Raw genomic sequence first — 20,967 nt, 5'->3', positions numbered from 1 at the left:
ATGTTGCATCAGAAATTCACACACTGATATTTGGAAATCACCAGTTTACAGCTTTCAAATTTATTTCAGTTAGAATGAGAAATGACCTATTAAATACAGCATTATGAAGAATGAAAAATAAGCTGAACTGCTGTAGAGCTCTAGACTCACCTTCCAAATATTTAGATTTTAGCAAACAATGCCTCCTTATCATTCATAATTTCACCCATTCCCCTCCTGAACATATGACCACTGATCCTGTTTACTAGCCACGCACCCCTCTATCAAATCACCATTGACTCTATACATTTCTTTTCTCATGTAGGCTTCTAAAATATTCAGTAACTTTTATTGTTTCCCCAACAGGAACAAGAAGAATCTTTATGTATTCAGCAGTTATGTTAACTTTTTTTAATGTTTCCATTCATACACTAAAATTAGAGCCTAATGCTTGAAGCATCAGAACACTTTCAAATATAAGGAGTTTTAAAAGTGGCATGTTTTTTCTTCCCCTCTTCCCCCATCCCCACAAAAAGATCCTATTTTTTAAAATTGCAAAGTAACAGAAACAATCACCTTAGCTTTAACTACATATGGCTACATGGGCAACAAGATTTTCTTTTAAGGATGGCAGGGTGGTCTAGCAGAGTAAGCACAGGGTTAGGAGTGAGGAAGTCCCAAGTTCCAAATCAAGCTCTGCCGCTGACTCTATGTAGTTTATTTCAATAGCACGTGACTGCATATATCACAGATCTTGTGCACTTTTACATTTTGCCCATGGACTTTAGAAAAGTTATCCATGTTGTGAAACCTATCTAAAACTAAGTATGCCACACGTAAATAGGTAGGTACATTTAGGCAAGCCACATAGTTACAGAAGATTAAAATGACCACATTCACGGGTACCTTGACCACTGAATAAAAAGTTGTGGATAACAGTGACTCTCCATTTGGGGTGATGATCTGGGGACAGAGTTAAAGTTCCTGGAGTTAACACTCTTAACTTTCTCCTGCCCTTGTCTCCTCACTGAATCATGTTGTTTTAAGATGGTTACCTCCTGCTTTGGACTCCTCTTATCCTGTTTGTGATGTCAATATGCAGTGCCCCAGCTTGGCTAGACTCTGCTAACTCCAAGGAGAGGCAGAGACAAACCAAAACAAAAGGGATAACGTTCTAAAAATTTAAAATGATAAGGGAAAACCCAAAAATTGTACCAAGAGGATAAATAATATAGCACATTACCAAGTACTGTACTTACTACTTATGATGATAAACTATAGGTTACCAACACATTAACCTGTGCGAGTCTGAACGCGCACAGGGTAAGGAAGAGCAGCAAGTTAATACCAAATGCATTGTTATTAACAAGAACAAAAAATTACTCAACAATATACTGTCATTTCAGAGGAGAATCAACTTTTCCTCTCCTTTGCTGTAAATCCAGCTCCATTCCTGCTGTCCTGTTCTATGCTTCTTTTGGATTCGATGTTCTGTGGCTGTACCGCTCTGCATCAAGTTTGTGCAAAAGCAGGGTTTCTTCACCTACTAGATCCTCACTTGTCCATTAGGTACCTTTGAATTGTATTCTTTCAACAGAAGTTTAAACTGTCATTCTCTCTGTTCAGATACTTTTAAGTCATTTGTGGGTGGGCTTCTTGTTTATTATTTTCGGGATCTGTTTTCATCTAACAGTTTTTTGATCAATTTCCTTTTTCACCAATTATATTTCCTTTCAGTTATTTCCCTTGATTCTCTCTCTGGTAAGTCTGTAGATTTTATTTCCCTCTACTTCCCTTCTCTAATAGAGTCTGCTCACACACCCAAGTCTATTTTTTTCTGTCTCCCCTGACCTGAAACCTTTCCTACTTTCCTCCTTCTCATTCCCAGTACCCTATTTTTACTCTCTTATTTTTTTATTTTATCACTTCTCCTCCTACTCCTGCTCCAGTTCATCCACTAGCTCAGCATCTAGATTTTTCTCGTCCCTTCCTTCTTCTCTAATAGCTTTCTCCAACTGCCCTTTTGGTGCAGATTCCGAGCCCCCTATCCAAATCAAGCTGTCCTTTTATTATCTCTCTCTCCCCCCAGGACAGCATTCTGTGCTGCTGCATCACAGCTGCAGCAAGTGTCAGTGCAGATGGCAGTGCCAGGGTCATTACACAAGCTCTGTGACTTAAACAGTAGAGACTCATTTACAACATATAGGAAAGAAAATAGAGACAGGGTCAGAAATTTTAAGGTCAGAAGGGACCATTAGATCATCTTATCTGAGTTCCCGAACACCAAAGGTCAAAGAACCTATATTGAGCCCAATAACGTGTGACTGGGACATATTTAGGAAATTAAGAAGACTGGTAATACAAGGGCCAGGAGCAGATCAATGTGAATGGGGATTCTGAAAAACAAGACAGCTCCATATTTCAGAAATATCAGAATCACAGAAAAGAAGGTGTCACACTGGCTGGATTTGGGGGGGGAGGTGGGGGAGCATTTACGATATTGTTTGACATCAGTATGTCAAAATCATAATAATTCATGTAAGATATGCCATGTCAGATACTGTTAGAAAGGCTATAATATGCTAAGTAAGATGATAATACTTATGGTCATGTGTTATATGTGTAATGGAAGTTATGGATATATCTTATATATCTGTATTTCAAATTGTGCTGTCTGAGACACACCTTAGACAGGATGGCGGCAGAACAACAGCCTGCTTAAAGGCCCATTGAGATATTCACAGATGTAAGGGGCCCAGGGGGAAAAGACAGAGGTATACCTGATGAGTCACCAGGACTTGCTCATGTGACTTTGAACTCCATTTTGGTTCCTGTGAAATTCCACAAACAGCACTACAGGGGCCAGAGGATATATAAGGCTGTTCTTCAGTCAGGATTCACCTTCAGCTACCAACCTACCTCTGGATCAGCTCATCTACAACTGAACTGAAGCTGTGAAACGAAGGACTGAGACCCATCCAAGTACTGGATGTATACCAGAGGAACTATGCAAGCCTGCAAACTCCACAATTCTTCTAAAAACCTGATGTAAACGGACTTTCAAATCATTTGTATGTATCTGATTGCTTTAATCCTTTAACATTTCTCTTATGGTTTGTTTCTTTCTTTTTATAATAAACCTTTAGTTTAGTTACTAAAGGATTGGCTGGCAGCGTGGTATTTTGGGTAAGATCCAAACTTATATTGATCTGGTACTGTGGCTGACCCTTTGGGGTCAGAAGGAACCTTTTAAGTAAAGAGCATAGAGTTTAAATAACTGGTCTCTTTACTGGCCCTAGTGGCTGACTGGGAGCTGGAGACTGGAATGCAATAAAGGGGGCTGTGTGTATTTGTATACTGGCTTCTTGATAACCAGTGTGGGGAATCAAAAGCACAGTTTGTGGCTGGTTGGGAAGTCTGGCTTCAGTGCCACGCACCAGTGCTGGGAGAATCTGCTTTCCTTTGCAGCCTGTCCTGACCTTGGCATTTTCAGGTGGCTACCCTAGGCACGGAAGGGTCATAGAAGGTTCCTGCACAACTGATGAATATTGTAAAAAAAATTAAATCTCTACGGTGTTGTTTCTGATATAAAGGATGATTTTGCGCGCGCGCACACACACACACTCTCTCTCTCAGCAAAATGATGGGAGGTAAATATGCTGCTGGAGGTACTGTAATTGTCCCTTTTAATGATTCTTGAGACAGGAAGAAAATCCAAGATAAATGACTTAAAATTAAAATACAGAACACTATTTTTGTTTTCCTTATACAAGTTCTCCAAAGGAGGAAAATTCAGAATGTATTTTAAATAAAAATGTGGATGGGGAGTTTGCTGTATCCTGTTTCTGACAAAAGTATAACACTAAAACTTTTCTGTTTTCAGATGTGTCCTCCACTCCAAACCTTCTAAGAATGATGAAAAAAGGAATCAGAACAGACTATAAAATGGAACTATCTGGTGAAGATGAAACTGGCTGATGTGGTTTATTCCCTCTCTCAAACTGTATTTTCATATGCTGTATTTCAATCTCTATTCTACCTACAAACTGCAGTCACAGACGCTTCAGTCTATTCCCTGTATTTCCATCTGTGTTTGTCACAGGAACTGTTTTCTATTTTCTTCTTAAAATAAACACAACTTGCTCCCCTGACTTCTCACTGACCCCAGTGGAAAAAACTCTTCCTCCCTTCCTTGTTCTAGGACCTGTTACTTTTATTGTTGGATGCTCTGTACATTGTTCTGTGAGCCAGAGAATTATTAAGACAGACATATTTCTACAAGTGTTAACTAAATTGCATTTACTGTAACAGATATCTGCCACTATAATTAGAAATGAGTGTGCATTTGTATTTAATTCCTAGTTTCATATTTTGATTTGATAAATAAAATTTAAAAAGGTCTGCAGTTTTCTATACAGTGTACTTCAGGATGTACTTGAGAAAGTGTTTTATGCCACAATTCGTAAAATGATGTCTGCATAGGCCTGAATTCAGCAAATCACTAAGCAAGTGCTTAACTGCATTTCAGTTCAAAGTGTGTGCTTAAGTCCCACTTCAGTTGAACTTAAGCAAATGCTTAAGTGTTTTGCTGAATCAGTGCCACGGAGCTTGATCCTGGAATCACTCTCAGATATAGTTCTTACTCATAATTAAGCTGACTGTAGTCAACAGGACTGCTCACATAAGCATTTTGCAGGATCAAACCTATCGGGTTTTTTGCTATGGGTGGGTAAGAGAGATTCCCAGAAGCAAAGTCACTTTCTAGGAGGCATCACTTTTTCTACACAATCAAAAAAATTAAAAATAAACAAAAACAAAAAACTCACAACTTTTCCTTGCTCTTCTGATTATAAGGGGAAAAAAATTAAATGTAAATATCTATATCATAATTATGTCTGCTGAGTATGTAGCATTGGTTAATGTGCAAGTCATGAAATTGTTAATAAGAACATATGCTGTCTAAAAGAAAGATCAATGTAAAAATCAAATGTATTTGCACCAAATGTAAATGCCTAATTTGGATATATGTGGTCTGGCACAATGCATTTACAAAACTGACTATTTGTCACATATAACAGTGGACTTGCAAAAACTGTCAAGAGCATTTACCCATTCATACACAAAAATGCTGCTCATCTGCCCTTATCAAGATAATGAAAGCACTAATGATATTTTTCCCATCCATAAAATAAATAAGTAAAACTCCCATCACTTGGTTGACCAAGTGAGTAGAATTTGGTCTGACTGTATTATAGCCTTTTGGGATTTCTGACTAAAAAAGCACAAAAGGATTCTGAGACAAGGGGCACAAAGGACAAAAAGGTGGGTAGGTCAGAGGTCACAAAAGGAGAAGGCAAGTTATTTTAGTTTACAGGTGAAGAATGAATGAGGGGCAATAGTTTATATCAATAACATTTTTTAAAAGGATGTCAGTAATGAAATCTTTAGTTCCAACTTCCTCTGCTGCAATTAATTATAATCTTGACCTTACAAGTTCATCTTCTGGTAGAAAAAGCAATGCAGCCACTACATTAGCTTAATCCTTGTATTCTCCCAATTATAACTGATTACTATCCATGCCAAATTCTACCAATGACAGCATAAATGTATTGGTCACTGAGCTATATTTAAGGATACCATATTCATTTCACTAAAGGCAGTATCTTATTCTCCCTATGAAAAAAAACTAATATCTTCCATTCTCTATATCAGTCAGTTTCTATAACTGAATTTAAAATACTACATTTCACATAAGCTTATTTAAATCATTCCAAAGAATACTTTCTAACTCATGTTCTATTATTTTAATCAGTTACAAGCCAATACTGACAGAAGCTGCAATGAGAGATGAACTATGCTGTGAAAGAAACCTAGAAAGACTGGGGGGAATGCAGAAAACATAAGGATGAAAACAAAACACAAATTTAGGCACTCTGTCTGGTGCAGATTGGTGGGGTATTCAGTCTACTTTGACATTTCTGGACTTGTGGATATTTAGAAAGTGACTAGGGTAGTCACTGGATTGTAGAGGGAGAGAAAATGACAGGCCTATGCCTCATTCATACAAATTATTTTCAAAGATACATCACTGAAGTCTAATTTCTTGTTTGCCTCTTACAGCATAGCCCTTTCATATTGAAGGCTCAAGGATTTTTTGACAGAGACTGGTTAAAGCGTTTAAATTGTTCTTCACACTCAAATTGTTAACAGGTCTCTACATTGCCAATGCAATTTAATCCCTTCTACAGTAATAAGAAAGATCAGTAACTTTCATCTCTTACCTGAAAAACTGAATAGGATTTGCATTTTGATCTCCTCCCCCCCACCCAATGGTAATGCAAATGAATTCAGATTAACTCAGTGAGATGATTTGTTTAAAAAGCAAGCCAGAAAAACAACAACCAGAAAACCCCCAGAACCTATGCCTACTCCACTGATAAGGTAAGACCCCGAAACAGAAATAAGTTTACCCTCCAACCAGAGAGACTAGCAGCAAATACATAAACAGAGTAGGTGAACCTTAAACAAAAAAACAAACAAACAAAAGCCACTTTTTAAACAGATGGCTTTAAAAGTGACATTTCCTTACTTATGATAAGAACATCACTACAGATTATTAAAACTAGAGTTTTAAAATTATTTCCATTTATTTGTTATGTATGATATGTAATTTCTTTCTCAGATTGGACAATCTAGTAGTCACTGACTATAAACTTGACACCATATACAAAATTTACATTGTTTCTCATGCACTAGCATGAAGGGATAAAAAGTTTTCAACAGAATTCAGAAAAATGTTTATATTGATCATAGATTTCATAAAATATTTCAAAACAACCTAAATATGATCCAAAATGTAACATTAAAGAGAGTCACTAAGGCAGTCTCTGTAGCCATCTCTTATTAAATAAGACTATTCCCAGTCCCACAACGGTACTTTCTGTTCATTCAAACTCACTATAAATGTGCTGATATTTGGGTTTATTTTCCCTTCAATATACACACAGCTACTCTTGATGCTTAGGGGATGTTTGCATATTTGCTGAGTGAAGAACAGATCACTTTTTATAATAAGAGTAAAATGCAATTAATTGTAATACAAATATAACTGCACAGGTTATATTTTTTACAACAGAACTGAAGTATGCTTTTCTTTCTGCACCACGAATGGTAATAGCACATCCTTATTTCATAGAGAAGCACACTGTCCTATGTGAAGTTTCCCCAGAGCGTTAATACATAGTGTCCAAATGCATTTGGCAAATCCTTCAAGTGCAATCCTTAAGTAGCTTTGTGTACCAGGAAATAGCGTAAAATATTCCTAAAAGACATCCAACAACTTCTAGACTACATGAGGAAACAATATTCAATTATCAATGCTGATCATTCTTCAAACATTGGGGGCAATATTAATAGTGTCCTCAGAAAGAACCTGAAAAAAAATCAACAAAAGCCAATGAATGCTTTTCAGTGTACACTAACACTCACCACATTTGATAGTTGGTCACTTTACCAAGGGAATGAAATGGAAATTATTTTGACCTACTATATTTCCAAGACTCTCTTTTATACAGATTAAACAATGAAAAAAACCCTACCCATGTAGAACTTCTTATAGACAAAGGGCCAAAGCACTAGAACGATACACTAGCCAAAGGAAGGATAAAAAGAGGGAAAGGGCGAAGATAAACGACTTTTTGCCTCCTGCTACGGGGAAAGAGGGAAGAGCACGGATAGCTGATGAGTCGGTTCCAGTCAGCGCTGCTGAGGGGGACGCGCAGGGGGGTGGAAAGGGCACTCATCCGGGGCTCTCCACGTCCCAGAGGCGGGGGTGGGATTGGGAAGGAAGTGCGGGAGAGTTTTCATTCCCTGCTGGTTTCCTTCTCCCCTGCTGTCGTCCCATCATGAGGCAGGGTTAGTATGATCATCGCAGGCCAAAAGGAAACAAACAGGTCCCTGCTGTTTGTGTCCGGAGCCGGACTCCCCGCCGAGGCCCCACGCCCAGCAGCAGGGCACAGGCCAGAGCCAGGAGGGCAGCAGGCGCGCTCGCTGCTGATCGGAGAGCTTTCATTCGCGTGCTTTGAACGCAGACACCCCCTACCCCACCCCACCCCACCCCAGTTGCGGGGGAGCGCGGCGAGGGAATTCAACCTGCCCTCCGCTCTACCCGCTCCGCTGCACAGGCCTCTTCCCTTCCCACACACCAACCTGAGCCACAATGGAGCCGCCTTGGTGTCCGCGGATCGCCCGCCCCCTCCTCGCTCAGCTCTGTTCTCTTCCAGCGGAGTCCAGGCCTCAGCAGCACCGGGATGGCGTAGCGCATGCATCCGACGCCACCGCCTACTGCTGCCGCCGGGCGGCCCGTGTCGCCGGCGCCCCTCTCCCTGAGGTGGGGGAGCTGCTGGCCGCGAACGCCGCCGGGCACACGCCGCCCCTGTTCCTAGGAGCTGCGCGGCGTCCGGAGCCCGGGAGGGCTGCAGGGGAAGCAGAGGCCGGCAGCCGTGACTCCCCCGCTACCGCCTCATCCTCGGCTCGGCGTGTCCGGGTCTCGCCGCGGCCGCATCAGGCTCAGCGGCGACGCCAGACCCAGGCACTGCCCCGGCTCCTGCTCCGAGCCGGGCGACTGCTCCCCCTGCTGCTACGGCTGCCGCTCGGGCTCGTGCTCCCCCTGCTGCTCCGCCGGGCCGGGCCGGGCCGGGCCCCTGCTGCTGCTTGCAAGAGAGGGTCAGGCAGGAGCCTGCTCTATGCCAGCGGCGCTACGGGTGGGGCAGGGGCAGCCGGCCCAGCCCGGGACACACGGGAATGGCCGCGCCAGCAAGGGTCTGCTGCCACCCAGACGCTTCTGCCAGCCCCAGGGCGGTTGGGCTGGCCTCCCGCTGCCACTGCTGCCCTCTGACCGGGGAAAGGGGGGATAGCGAGGGGCCAATACTCACCTAATTCTGGTCTGAGGCACGGCCGGGATTCTTCCCCGCGCTGGGTAGCAGCTCCTGGGGGAAAGCGGAGAAGGCTCCTCACCGAGGCTTGGGATTGGGGCTGTCTGACGGGGTAGTGTAAATCAGGCCCCCTACTGGCCGCTCATGACCACCCCTGTCACAAATGCCGTCCTCCTAACGTGCCAATCGACTCCTTGGCGAGGGACACCGGACCAGGCTCGCACAAGGAAAAGGCGTTTAAAATAATCAACATAGTAGCTGCCTTTGAGCAGGGGTTCTCAACAATGGTTTTGGTGGCCTCACAGTGCAGCCACCAACTCCTGCTGGGGGCCACTCTGACAATTTTCCCTATAATACTTTAAGAACAACAAATAAATATGCACCTACACATGGCCAAATCATCGTACTTGATGTAGGGTATTTGGTTTAGGATATTTTTTTTTTTTTTTTGCAAATTCAATAATAAAAATAAGGTACAGGTGTCTCTATTCTTTACTGGAGCTAAACAGAAACAAAAATAAGGTATGCATGTTCTTGTCTTTTGTTTCTTGGGCTTTTTGGGTTGCCTTTTTTATTTTTTAAAGTCATGTTAGCATAAGTCTGCTGCTGTGAAAAGTGGTATTTGTGTGTTTGTTAATAGCATTTTTCAGAGAAGCAGACTTGCTAGCTAGCTGTGAGGCAGTGAAAAGCAGTATTAACAAACATACAGATATTGCTTTTTGCAGCAGATTTATTCAGCCAGGGAAAATGGGGGACAAATTAAGCCCTGGATTGGGAGGTGGGCAGGAGCTAGGGATGATGGATGGGGGGCCAGAGGAGGCAGCAGGGGCTGATATAATGGAGTGGGTGAGGGACCAAGGGAGGCAGTGGGGGCCAGCAGCGATGGAGGGTGGCAAGTCTCCGTCCAGAGCCTGAAGCCCCACAGTAGGATCCTGGGGTTCCATGGCAAGAGCCCAGGGATGACGGGCGAGGGGTGGGGCGCCTGGTACTGGCACCTGCTGCCCTGGGGCTGGAGCCCAGGGGACAGAGCCTGTTGCCACGTGGCAGAAGCCCAGGGCTGGAAAGGGCAGGGCAGGGCCTGGGGGACAGCCCAAAGCCTCACAGCCGGAGCCAGCCATCCACCACTCCAGCCCAAGCCCTGCCACAACCCCCAGGAAGATAGGGAACTCGCACTTGCTGTCTAGTCCTTCTGTGTTTCTGACTCCAGAGGGAGGCAGAGCCCAACCCCTGCTGATGACCCTAGGGGAGTGTCTGCTGCTTCCCACTCCCCCAATCACCACCCAGGAGGCTGTGGCCGTAAGAAAAGCCCCTGGTGGCCACCTTTGAGAAACAGTTCCTTAGAGGCCGTACATGCACACCGAGGTCCAAGAGAACCACCTCAAAAGAGGAAAAACTCAAAATTCTGAAGGGGGTGAGGGAGAATCCTGCAGGATAGTAGCTTCAGAGAAGCAGAATTAAAGATGACTAGTCTTCTCTAAGGTCACTCTTTAAGCAGCATTCTCACTCCTAGGGAGAAAGAATAGAATGTATTGAGAGAAAATGAGAACATATCTGCAAAACAGGTAATATTTCTTAAGCAAAGTGAGTCATGGGATAAGAGGGAAGGTCTTCTCATGGATCAGGAACTGGTTAAAAGATAGAAAACAAAGGCTAGAAATGAATGGTAAGTTTTCAGAATGAAGAAAGGTAAATAGTGTCCCCAAGGGTCTGTATTGGGACCAGTACTGTTCAACATATTCATAAATCATCTGGAAAAAGGGGTAAACAGTGAGGTGGCAAAACTTGCGGATGATGCAAAATTACTCAAGCTAGTTAAGTCCAAAGCAGACTGTGAAGAGTTACAAAGGGATCTTACAAAACTGGGTGACTGGGCAACAAAATGGCAGATTAAATTCAATGTTGATAAATGCAAAGTAATGCACCTAGGAAAACATAAGCCCAAGTTCCCAACTATACATATAAAATGATGGGATCTAAATTAGATGCTGCTCCTCAAGAAAGATCTTGGAGTCATTGTGGATAGTTCTCCCAAGACATCCACTGAATGTGCAGCAGCAGTCATGAAAGCTAACAATGTTAGGAATCATTAGGAAAAGGATAGATAAGAAGATAGAAAATACCATATTGCCTCACTAAATACATGGTACGCCAACATCTTGAATACTGCTTGCAGCTCTGGTCGCCCCACCTCAAAAAAGATACATTGGAATTGGAAAAGGTACAGAAAAGGGCAATAAAAATTATTAGGGGTATGGAACATCTTTCATATAAGACTGGCACTTTTCAGCTTGGAAAAGAGACAACTGGGGGCGGGGGGTATGATACAGGTCTATAAAATCATGACCGGTGTGGAGAAAATGAGGAAGTGTTATTTACTGCTTCTCAGAACACAAGAACTAGAGGTCACCAAATGAAATTAATAGGCAATAAAATGAGCAAAAGTAAGTATTTCTTCACACAATGCACAGTCAACCTGTGGAACTCTTTGCCAAAGGATGTTGTGAAGGCCATGACTATAACGGGGTTCAAAAAAGAACTAGATAAATTCATGGAGGATAGGTCCATCAATGACTATTAGCCAGGATGGCAGGGATGCAAAACCATGCTCTGAAGTGTTCTTAGCTTCTGCTAGAAGCTGGGAATGGGCAACAGGGGATGGATCACTTTATGATTACCTGTTCTGTTCATTCCCTCTGAAGCACTTGGCATTGGCCACTGTCAGAAGACAGAATACTGGAGCTAGATGGACCATTGGTGTGACCCAGTATGGCCGTTCTTATCTTCTTATATAATAAGAACAACAATGCTACTAGGAAAGCAAGAGGAAGGGGATTAAGAAATGTCTCTCAAACTCACTCACAGGCTACATTCAGAGAGGTAGCCCCCAGGCAAAAAGGTGGCCTAGTGAAAAGAGATATTCCCTCCCACAGCCTGGAAAACAAAATCACTCAAACAACCCCTCCTCCTATTCCCCCTTTCCCTCCAATTTCTTTAATGATGGGACAGCCTGGCCTCCACTGCCTTGGAAACAAGTTCTGAAGAAGCAAACTGGGATTCCTGTCTGAAGTCCAAATCCAACATGTAGCTGTTTTCTAGATGTTTGTGTTGGAAATGTTTATAAGACAGGCCATGGCAGACTTGCCTTTAGTCTTGGAAGCCTTGTAGCCTTCTAGCTTCATGCCAACCAAATCATCGCAACGTTAAATATGATCACACGTCCATTTAGATGTGGTTGTTTTGGTAATACCATTGCTCAGTGAACAGGTGTCAAAAGAAAAAAAAATGAGGTTGGAGCTGATAGTCTTCTCCAAACAGAAACCCAAGAATTTCTTAGCATCAAGCATATGGAGGGAAGGCCTCACAGGGACTGGCATGGAAAGAACAGTAGCAGATTATAGCCTGATAATGGGGGCATTCCAAAATCACACATGGAGAGGAATCTCCAGTGAATCTATAGCACCAATTTATCCTTGTAAAATCTGATCAAAGATAGATCAGTCACTACATCCAGATGTTTAATCACTCTACAGACTGAAGTCACAGTCACCTGCAAGATGAAATTCCATGTAAGAAATTTAAGCTCAGAGGAAGTAAGTGACTCAAGAGAAGTTTATATCTGTGTTAGCAGGACCACATGAATGTACCAGGGTCTTGTTATAACAGAGCTTTCAAAAAAGTGTCAATTCAAACCTGACAACATGAGGTTACAATGATACTGATTTACCTTGGACTGTTTCATGACAGGCCAAAATAGCTGCCAAATGTGCCTAGATGGTTTGCCTAAATTACACTCAGCCATAAGAGAAAGGTATTGAAACAGTTTTCGTGCAGGGCATATAAAAGGGTGTACTTGGTCTTGATTACCACACAATAAATCTTGGAGAGGTGAGTCTTTCTGATAGATGGTATCTGAGAATGAGATACCAGAAACACACAAGCAACCTGCCCAGAGAAATCATGCTTATGGACACCAGGAGCCAAAACATTGCGGAGAGGGCTCCTGAGTTGCAATGTAGAAAGAGGTCTTGATTCTGAGCAATTATCCAAGGCCAAACTGACACGAGTGGGATTAGATTAGGATATTTGCAACAGAAGAAAGAAACATGCCTACCTGGACTATTATGATAGTTAACCTTCGTCTCTCCTGAGCTTTGCTAGGACTTTTGCTGCCAGAGGGACTAGTGATAAGTGTACAGGAAACTCCTTCCCCTGTGGTTAGAGAAATAATTCCTGCTAACACAATCTCTCTCTCGCTATAAGCAGAAGATTGATAGCTTCTTCAGATGAGTGGCTGAGATCCATCTCCCACCAGGGAGATCTAATTTGCCATCCCCTGGTCCACAGACTACTTGTCAGGATCTGTCACAGATTGTCTCAATCTGTGATCATGTTCTTCCTTTCTAGGTAAGTGGCAATGATTATAGGAGAGAGGCCACTGCCATTCTTGCTGTGCTTCCCAATACAGAAGGTGTGCAATCCAGTGCCTCATTGATTGCTTATGTGAAGTATGATAGCCTGACAGTCATTTTGAACCAAAACCACCTTGTGGGATATTAGCTTTCTGAAGGTCATTATTGTATACAGAAAACTGCCCTCCCCTCCAGGTCATTTCTGTGGAACTGCTATACCTAGAGTGATTAAGTTTCTTGGTTGTGGAGTCCCTCTGAATGGGCTCATCTAAGGTGGGATGCATCCATAGACATGACAATTGAGACAAGAGGTGTTTGAAATTTCATTCCTATATACATATTAGTCCAACCACCAGGCCAGAGAAGCCTAGAAGTCATCCATTACTTGGCTGTGATGTGAGAGTCCCTTTGATGCCTGCTTCTGCTGGGATCTCAGGTTACCATGAGATGTATCATGGGAAATGTGAATATAGGTACAAACATTAAAGCCGACAATCATAGTATCATCTAAGCTGACAGAATCTAGGTTGGCTCATACTTATTTTTTCTGTCAGACTGGTAATATCTTATCTAATGCATTGGGGGAGGAAGTCTTAGAAGTTCTGCTAGACATGGTTCAACTCAATGTATTTCAGTTTAGGATTTAAACTGGGCTGGGTCAGCAATCTGCTGTTTTTTTGAGGCAGCTATCTAGTTCTTTGTAATCTCATATTTCATTTTAAAAATTAGTCTCTAGACTTTATAGCTCTTAGAAAACATGAAAACTGTCTGCCCTGTAGAACCAGAAGGCCAGAGGGAAGGAACAGGGTCCTTGGATGCATCTGAACCTAATCAAGAGGGAGTAAATTGCAGAATTCAAAAGGGTATCCAGAATTTCAACCAGCCAGCCCCATTCCTGCAGCAGCAAGTATCTGATCTACTCTGGTGATAGGTACGAGGCATTTAAGACCAGGTTGTTTCTTCTCTGGTTCTAATTGCTGCTGTACACCTCTCTGCAGGCTCAGGTAGACACAATTGCTTCAGTTACTTTTAGTTCATGTCTTCAAGCTTTTCTTTGCAACTATGATGGCTAGAACTTTTTTCCTAAGACAAAAGCTGAGATTGATGTTATTTGTACTAAAGTTAGGCCATTTGTACCTAATGCTAGTTTAAGCTCCTGGCATTTCTCTTGGGAAAGAGAACCAGTCAGGGTTGGAGCCATGATCTGGTTAACCTTTTATCTAACATAATCCCAAGCCACAGTAATGCAGTTCTCTAGGGTAAATTTCTTTAAAATGTGATCAGTGGTCCTTCTAGCCACTTACACAAAGCAGCCGTCATGGACAGGATGAGTTTTGAGGAAGGATATACATTCTTAACTGTCATCAAGACTGGGAGAGGCATGGCAGATCCTTACATTATAGGTCCAAAATAGGATGCAAGAGCACATTACACCTTCTGGACAGGGGTTCCTGGCCAGATTGTGGTCCTTGTAGATTTCAGAACAGATGTTAACTCAGAATCTGCTGTCTTACACAGCTTCCATTATAAGGGGGGAATGCTAATCACGATGCTTGTGTTGTGTTACTCCAGACATGTATTTGTGATCAGAAATTTCTTCCATCTTATCTGAGCCCAACAGCAATCCTCATCAGCCTGATCTTCTCCATACTCCTTCTCAAGACGCTAGAATTATCCAGGTCTCTCTTTTGCCTAGAACATCAGAAGTGTGAGTCGAGGAAAAACAAGAATTTAACAAGGAACGTGTAATCACTGTCAAAAGCAGCAGAGAGGTCAAGGAGGATGAGGATGAAATACAAGTTCTAATATTTAATCAGAAGAAGTTAGAGACCTTGAAGTAAACAGTTTCAGTTCAGAGAAGTGATGTATTATTTTGATCATAAGTGTGCAGGGTTTTAAAAGACAAAAACCACAAAAGTTAAATATGTCGCATACAAGAGAAGAAATTTGCTAAATATTTAATCAAATACTATATAAAAAGCCCACAGAATGAACACCACAGAAAGAAAGAAATGTAAAAAACAAAAACTCTGGGCTTATATTAGCTATCATTTATAAAAAAAAAAATTGTAATCTATAGGTTGTTGACATAATACAAAAATAAAACCTAGAGAGAGTATAGAAAATAATACATTGCAAAGTATCACAGCTATTCAGGAAGCATAGATGTATCAGATTTCAACATCTGAATCCAGTAATAACTAATAATCTCATTTATATCTAACAACTTTCATCCCTAACAGGGAAACACTAACAACAGGAATTAATTAAACCGTCCCTGTGACAGCAGCAGGACATTCAAAAGCAAGCTTTCTTGGGCAGCAACGGGAACAGAACTAAATCATTTACAAGGTGATAGATATACTCAACCTCTCCCATGGAGCTACTGGAAATAGCTTTCTTCATATATATATCACTCTCTGGTCCTAATAGTCCCAACTGACTCCCAACTTCTTTCTCTGACCCCAGGCAGCAACTGCCATGGAACCATCTCCCCAAGACTCTGTGACATCAATGACAAACAGTCTCTACTCTTCTCCAGTGCTTTGATCACTCTACTTTTACATTATTCAAGTGTTGGGGACCATTACCATGTCTGTTGGGAGAATATTTCATTGCTTTATAAATCTCACTGCTAGACACTGTCATGCGGGCTGACTTGAGAGGGGGAGCAGTTAGTATATTGTATGACATCAGCATGGCAGAATCATAATAATCCATGTGGGATAGGCCATGTCAGGTGTGGTTAGGAAGGTTATGATATGCTAAGTAAGAGAATATTACTTATGTTCATGTGTAATATGTGAAATGGAAGTTATAGATGTATTTGAAATATCTGTGTTTCAAATTGTGTTGCCGGGCAACACCCCAGATAGGATGGCTGCAGAACAATGGCCAGCGTAATGGCCCATTAAGGCCTTCCCAGATGCAAGGGGCCCAGAGAAAGAAGCCAGCATCACTAATGAGTCACCAGAACCTGCTTACGTGACTGGACCCCAGGCACACCTGAAGAGTCACCAGGATTGGCCCATGTGACTCTAGACTCCATTTTAGCTCCTGCAAATTTCACAGGCCACATGGCCAAAAGACAGAGGGTATATAAGATCAAGCCAGAGAAACCATTTTGTCTTTGCTCCTGTCCAGTCTGCAGCCATACACCGATCTCTGGACCAATTCATCTTGCAACTGAACCGAAGGACCTAGACCCATCCAGATACTGGATGTGAACCAGAGAGAATTACACAAGCCTGCAAGTCCACGTTTCTTCCAGAAACCTGAAGTATATAGACTTTTAATCATTTGTATATCTGTGATTTACTTTAACCCTTTAACATTTCTCTTGTGGTTTATTCCTTTCTTTTTACAATAAACCTTTAGCTTAGTTACTAAAGGATTGGCTGGCAGCGTGATATTTTTAGGTAAGATCCAAACTTATATTGATCTGGTGCTGTGGCTGACCTCTTAGGGTCAGAAGGAACCTTTTTAGCAAAGAGCAGAGAGTTTAAGTAACTGGTCTCTTTGCTGGACCTAGTGCTGATTTGGGAGTCTGGAGCTGAAATGCAGTGAAGGGGCCTGAGGGCAATTGTGGACTGGCTTCTTGATATCCAGTGTGGCGTGATCAGAAGCAGTTCGTGGCTGGTTGGGAAGCCGGGCTTCAGTGTCACCCACCAGCGTGGGGAGAATCTGCTCTCCTTTTGCAGCCTGCCCTGACCTTGGCATTATCAGCTGGCAACCCTGGGCATGGGTTGTATCACAGACACTATTTCCTAATATTCAATATTTTCCTTTGTGCATTTTCACACCACTGTTCCAGGTTGCACTTCCTTCTATCACTATTTCTCTTATGGTATTACATGCTTGAAATACTTGTAGATAGTTATATTCCCACCCCAAATCTCTGGTCATCATTTAGCCAAGCTATACATATTTACAACTATTAATCTTTCCTCAAAAGCAAATACCTCCAGTCTCTCATTTTTTTGGTCTTCTCTGAATTCCTTCAGAGTTTTCTACATCTCTGCGGTATTGGTGTGGAACAGGCTATAAAATTCCACGTGCAATCTCAGCAGTATCATATGGAAAGGGACTATTGCCACCTTATTCTATGTTCTGATGCCTCCAAGTAAGCAGGTTAAAATCACAATGCCTTTTCTGGGCCATATCAGATTGGAAGTTTATATGTTATTCGCTATCCATTATCACCGCTACATTAGGGATCTTTCATCATTTCCACTTTCCATTGGATATTTCTGTTTTGAATTATTTTTCTGTAGATGTATTTATCCAGGTGGAATCTCATTTTGTTATTTCCTGCTCATATAGCTAATCTCTTTAGGTCCTTTTGTATTCTTTCTCTGCCCTCACTAGTGTTCCCAGTTTAGTACCACTTATAAATTTGATTTAATATACCGTTTACCTCCACTTCCAGAATATTTATGAAAATGTTAATTAGGATCAGACCTAAAATCAACAGCTATAATACTGAATTAGATGCTTCCCCACAGCTCTGTGATTCCATTTAACATTGTCCATGGTATACAGTCCTTTTCCCAGACTACAGTCCATTTGCTGGTGTAAGATTTTGTGCAGGCCTGTGTAACAGGGCAGCCTGCCACTTTAAGGGCTGAGGTGCATCTGGGCCCAGACAGCCCTGATATGAGGCAGAACCTCTTTAAGAAAAGGTTTTTGGGCCTGGAAGTTTGCATAGAAGATCATGAGACTCATCTGGGAAGGGTGCATAAGACTGAGTCATGTGATTGCCTGCTGGGGCATATGAAGGAGTGGTTCCTGCTCAACCAGAAAGAACCTGGAAAAAGGAGGGATCTACAAGGAGGCAAGCCTGAGTGATGAAGGGCTGAGCAAGACAATGTCTTTGAGGCTGTAGCCTGTTTTGGTCATGAGAATAACTTTGTTTTGTGTTACTCATGAGTTTATATGTTTAAACTGTAAAGCGTGCTATAAGGCAAGAGCCTGAAATGGACTTGGACATGGCATTGGTTCCTTCTTGGGCAGGTGAGATAGCTTACCAGTTTACAACCTGTACCAAAAGTAGACTTGTATGTATTCAAAAGCCCAAATGTATTATGGAGAAACAGTATTCAAATTGCAACTGGGGTAATTTATAAGATTAATTTTCAAGTCTCTCTTTAATTTCAAAATTTTTTTCCTCATTTTAATATTCTAAGCTAAAATCCTAGTTTATAGAAAAACTGTTCCAGACAGTCTAAAGAAATTGAGTATTCTGAGAGTAAAGAACTTGAAAATGTTTCTTCTTTGGAAATTGAGAGGGCAATTTTCTGCAATCACTTTGAAAGATCTTATTGTATTATGTTTATATATTATTGTGGGCTGGGATTGTGTGCAACCTCTATAGGAGGGAGATGTAAGACCTGGGAGTTCAGAGGACTATATTGAAAATGTGCCAGACAAGTATGGACTTTTGGGACAATAAGTGTTAAATAGGTTTCCTGGGGAATCCCTAAAGAGAGGTTAATGCAAATTCCCCAATTCCCATTATTCAAATACCAGCCTTTTGATGCTACATCCTTAGAAGAAGGTGACTGTTTGCTGATCTCCTGTTACAGAAGTCCAAGATCAAGAACCCAAGATGCATGAAGAAATGGCTGCTCTGTCCAGACTTGGTTCTAGACCTGGATCTAAGACAGATATGAACTTGTAGCCATAGCACAAAACCAGCTGTGGGTTTTGAAGGACTCAAACCTATCAGAGCCCTAAGTTGGAGTTGGGGGTGACCTCTTGTAAGCTTTTCAGTGTGCATGTAGGTTCTTTTGTTTGTTTGTTTGGGGTTTTTTTGTTTTTTCTGTAAATGCTTCTACCCTAAGACTAAATGTGCTTGTTTAGAAGCAACTGTGTAGTAACTTATAACTGAGAGCAAGGCATTGGTCACAATCCTTAGAGAGAAAGCAAAGCGAAGGTGATGGTCTTTTGGGCAGTCTGGTTTACTGGGGATATTACAATTTAGATCAGGGAGCTGAGCAGCCTTAAATCCCCGGTCAGAGGGGAGTGAGATGTGGGTTTCTGCCCAGAACAGATGATGGCTAGGAGTGGAAGTCTTTAAGCAGGGGCCCACGTGGGACCCTGGAGAGGGAAAATACAGGGGGGAAACTGTGACAGAAGTGTCTAACATCTCTATGACCTCTGTAGTATTTACCCACTGAAATCACATATCATACAAATAAAAATTAAATGGATTTTAATGGCTCATGCAAAACAAAATTTTCAAGGTCAATAATAGCAATCAAATGAAGGGAAAAAGCATGCCAATGGACAATATTTGTTCAGTCCCCATGAAAGCCGGTGGCACGGGCCGGCCGGGGCGTCGTGACCCTTCCTCGGGCCCAGGCCACGAGCAAGGCCACAGCGCCTTCCTTTAAGGGAATAAACAGTGCCCGTTTACAAGTCTTTAGCCCCAGCCCCCAGCGGGGCAGACTAGCAAGTGGTCTGGGGCCCCCCGGCCCTCAGGCAGGGTGGGGCAGGCAAGCAGTTTGCAGTTCCTGGCCCACAAGCTGGGCAGGGCTGACTGGGCAGTCAATGGCCCCCGGTCTTTCCACAGGCAGGGCTAGAAAAATAGTCTGGAGCCCCCGGCCTTGCATGCAGGCAGGGCAGGTAGAGCTCAGGATCCTCTGTCTCCCAAACTCAGAGGATGTCAAGCACTCCCGGGGTGGCTAGGGAAGGCGGGTGAGGGGGAAACATGCCCACCCAATTCCACTGCGTCCCAGCCCAGGGCCCTATCAGTGAGTCAGCGGGGCTCCAGCCGCAACACGCTGATGGGGGTTTAGCCCCCGACTCAGCCACTTGCTGGTCAGCTGTCCCTGGGCCACTTCCTCCCACCCTGTTCCCGGGTACCTGTCGGTAGTAGTCTCCCGCTGGGGCTCTGGGGTAGAAGGCAAGCGGCAGTCCCACAAGTCCCTCACCGTCGATTGGCAGCAGGTCTGGAAACTCCTCTGCATCGTCAGCGGAGGGCAGCTCCTCCAGGTCCCAGGGGTTCCTCCGGTCCACAGGGTTCAGTCAGCTCCCAGGGTTCCCCGGTGTCAGGGAGCTCCTCCAGGTCAGGGCCGGCCACAGGGGGTATTTCCCACCCAGGAGTCTCAGGTGGCTTGTTCCCACTACTAGGGCCTGGCAGTCCCACCCAATCACTAGGGCTCGGCAGCCCTGTCCAATCACTAGAGTTCAGCGGCCCTGTCCAGTCACTCAGGCCCGGGCAGGTTTTGGATGCTCCACTCAGTGGGGCAGTTGCTCCAAACAGCTGCTGGGTCTGAATCAGGCCTAGGGCCACAGCCTCTAGGACAACATGTCTGCCTGCAGCAGCAGCAACTTCCCCCCCTACTGAGATGCTAGGCCAGCTTTTTATAGTTCCCCTTCTTGCCTTTGCTCCGCTCCTCTGTTGCCAGGTAGTTTGGCCTGTAGGGCCCTGTTCTGCCCAGCAAGGGCGTTGCGACCCTTCCTCGGGCCCAAGCTCCGAGGAAGGCCACAGCACCTTGCTACACCCCATAAAATTCTCATTGTCAAAGGTGATATAGCAAACACTGTGTGACCCCTTTAGACAGAGAAAATAGAAACAGATCCTGATCCATTGACTTCAGTGGATTTTGTACTGGACACTTAGAACTGGATAACATTTTAAA

The 20,967-nt window shown here is 43.1% G+C and overlaps 1 protein-coding gene across 5 annotated transcripts in view; it reads right to left on the bottom strand.

Moving 5' to 3' along the window:
• The window catches only part of FAM135A (family with sequence similarity 135 member A), a 153,543-nt gene extending 144,503 nt beyond the window's left edge, over positions 1 to 9,040 (bottom strand). For 4 of the 5 annotated variants that reach the window (XR_010917105.1, XM_067532673.1, XM_067532675.1 and 1 more), the window contains exon 1: positions 8,913 to 9,040. The gene's annotated coding sequence lies outside the window, so the exon portion shown is untranslated. Of the gene's footprint in view, positions 1 to 7,467; positions 7,589 to 8,912 lie in introns of those variants that run through there. The other variant, XM_067532674.1, reaches the window with a different exon arrangement.
• Between the last annotated feature and the right edge of the window lie 11,927 nt (positions 9,041 to 20,967).

This window comes from Emydura macquarii, unplaced genomic scaffold (assembly GCF_026122565.2).
Source record: "Emydura macquarii macquarii isolate MOO-44397 ecotype Brisbane River unplaced genomic scaffold, CSIRO-AGI_Emac_v2 contig_3295, whole genome shotgun sequence".
NCBI classification, from domain to species: Eukaryota; Metazoa; Chordata; order Testudines; family Chelidae; genus Emydura; species Emydura macquarii.
This window is presented reverse-complemented; position numbering and strand designations above follow the sequence as displayed.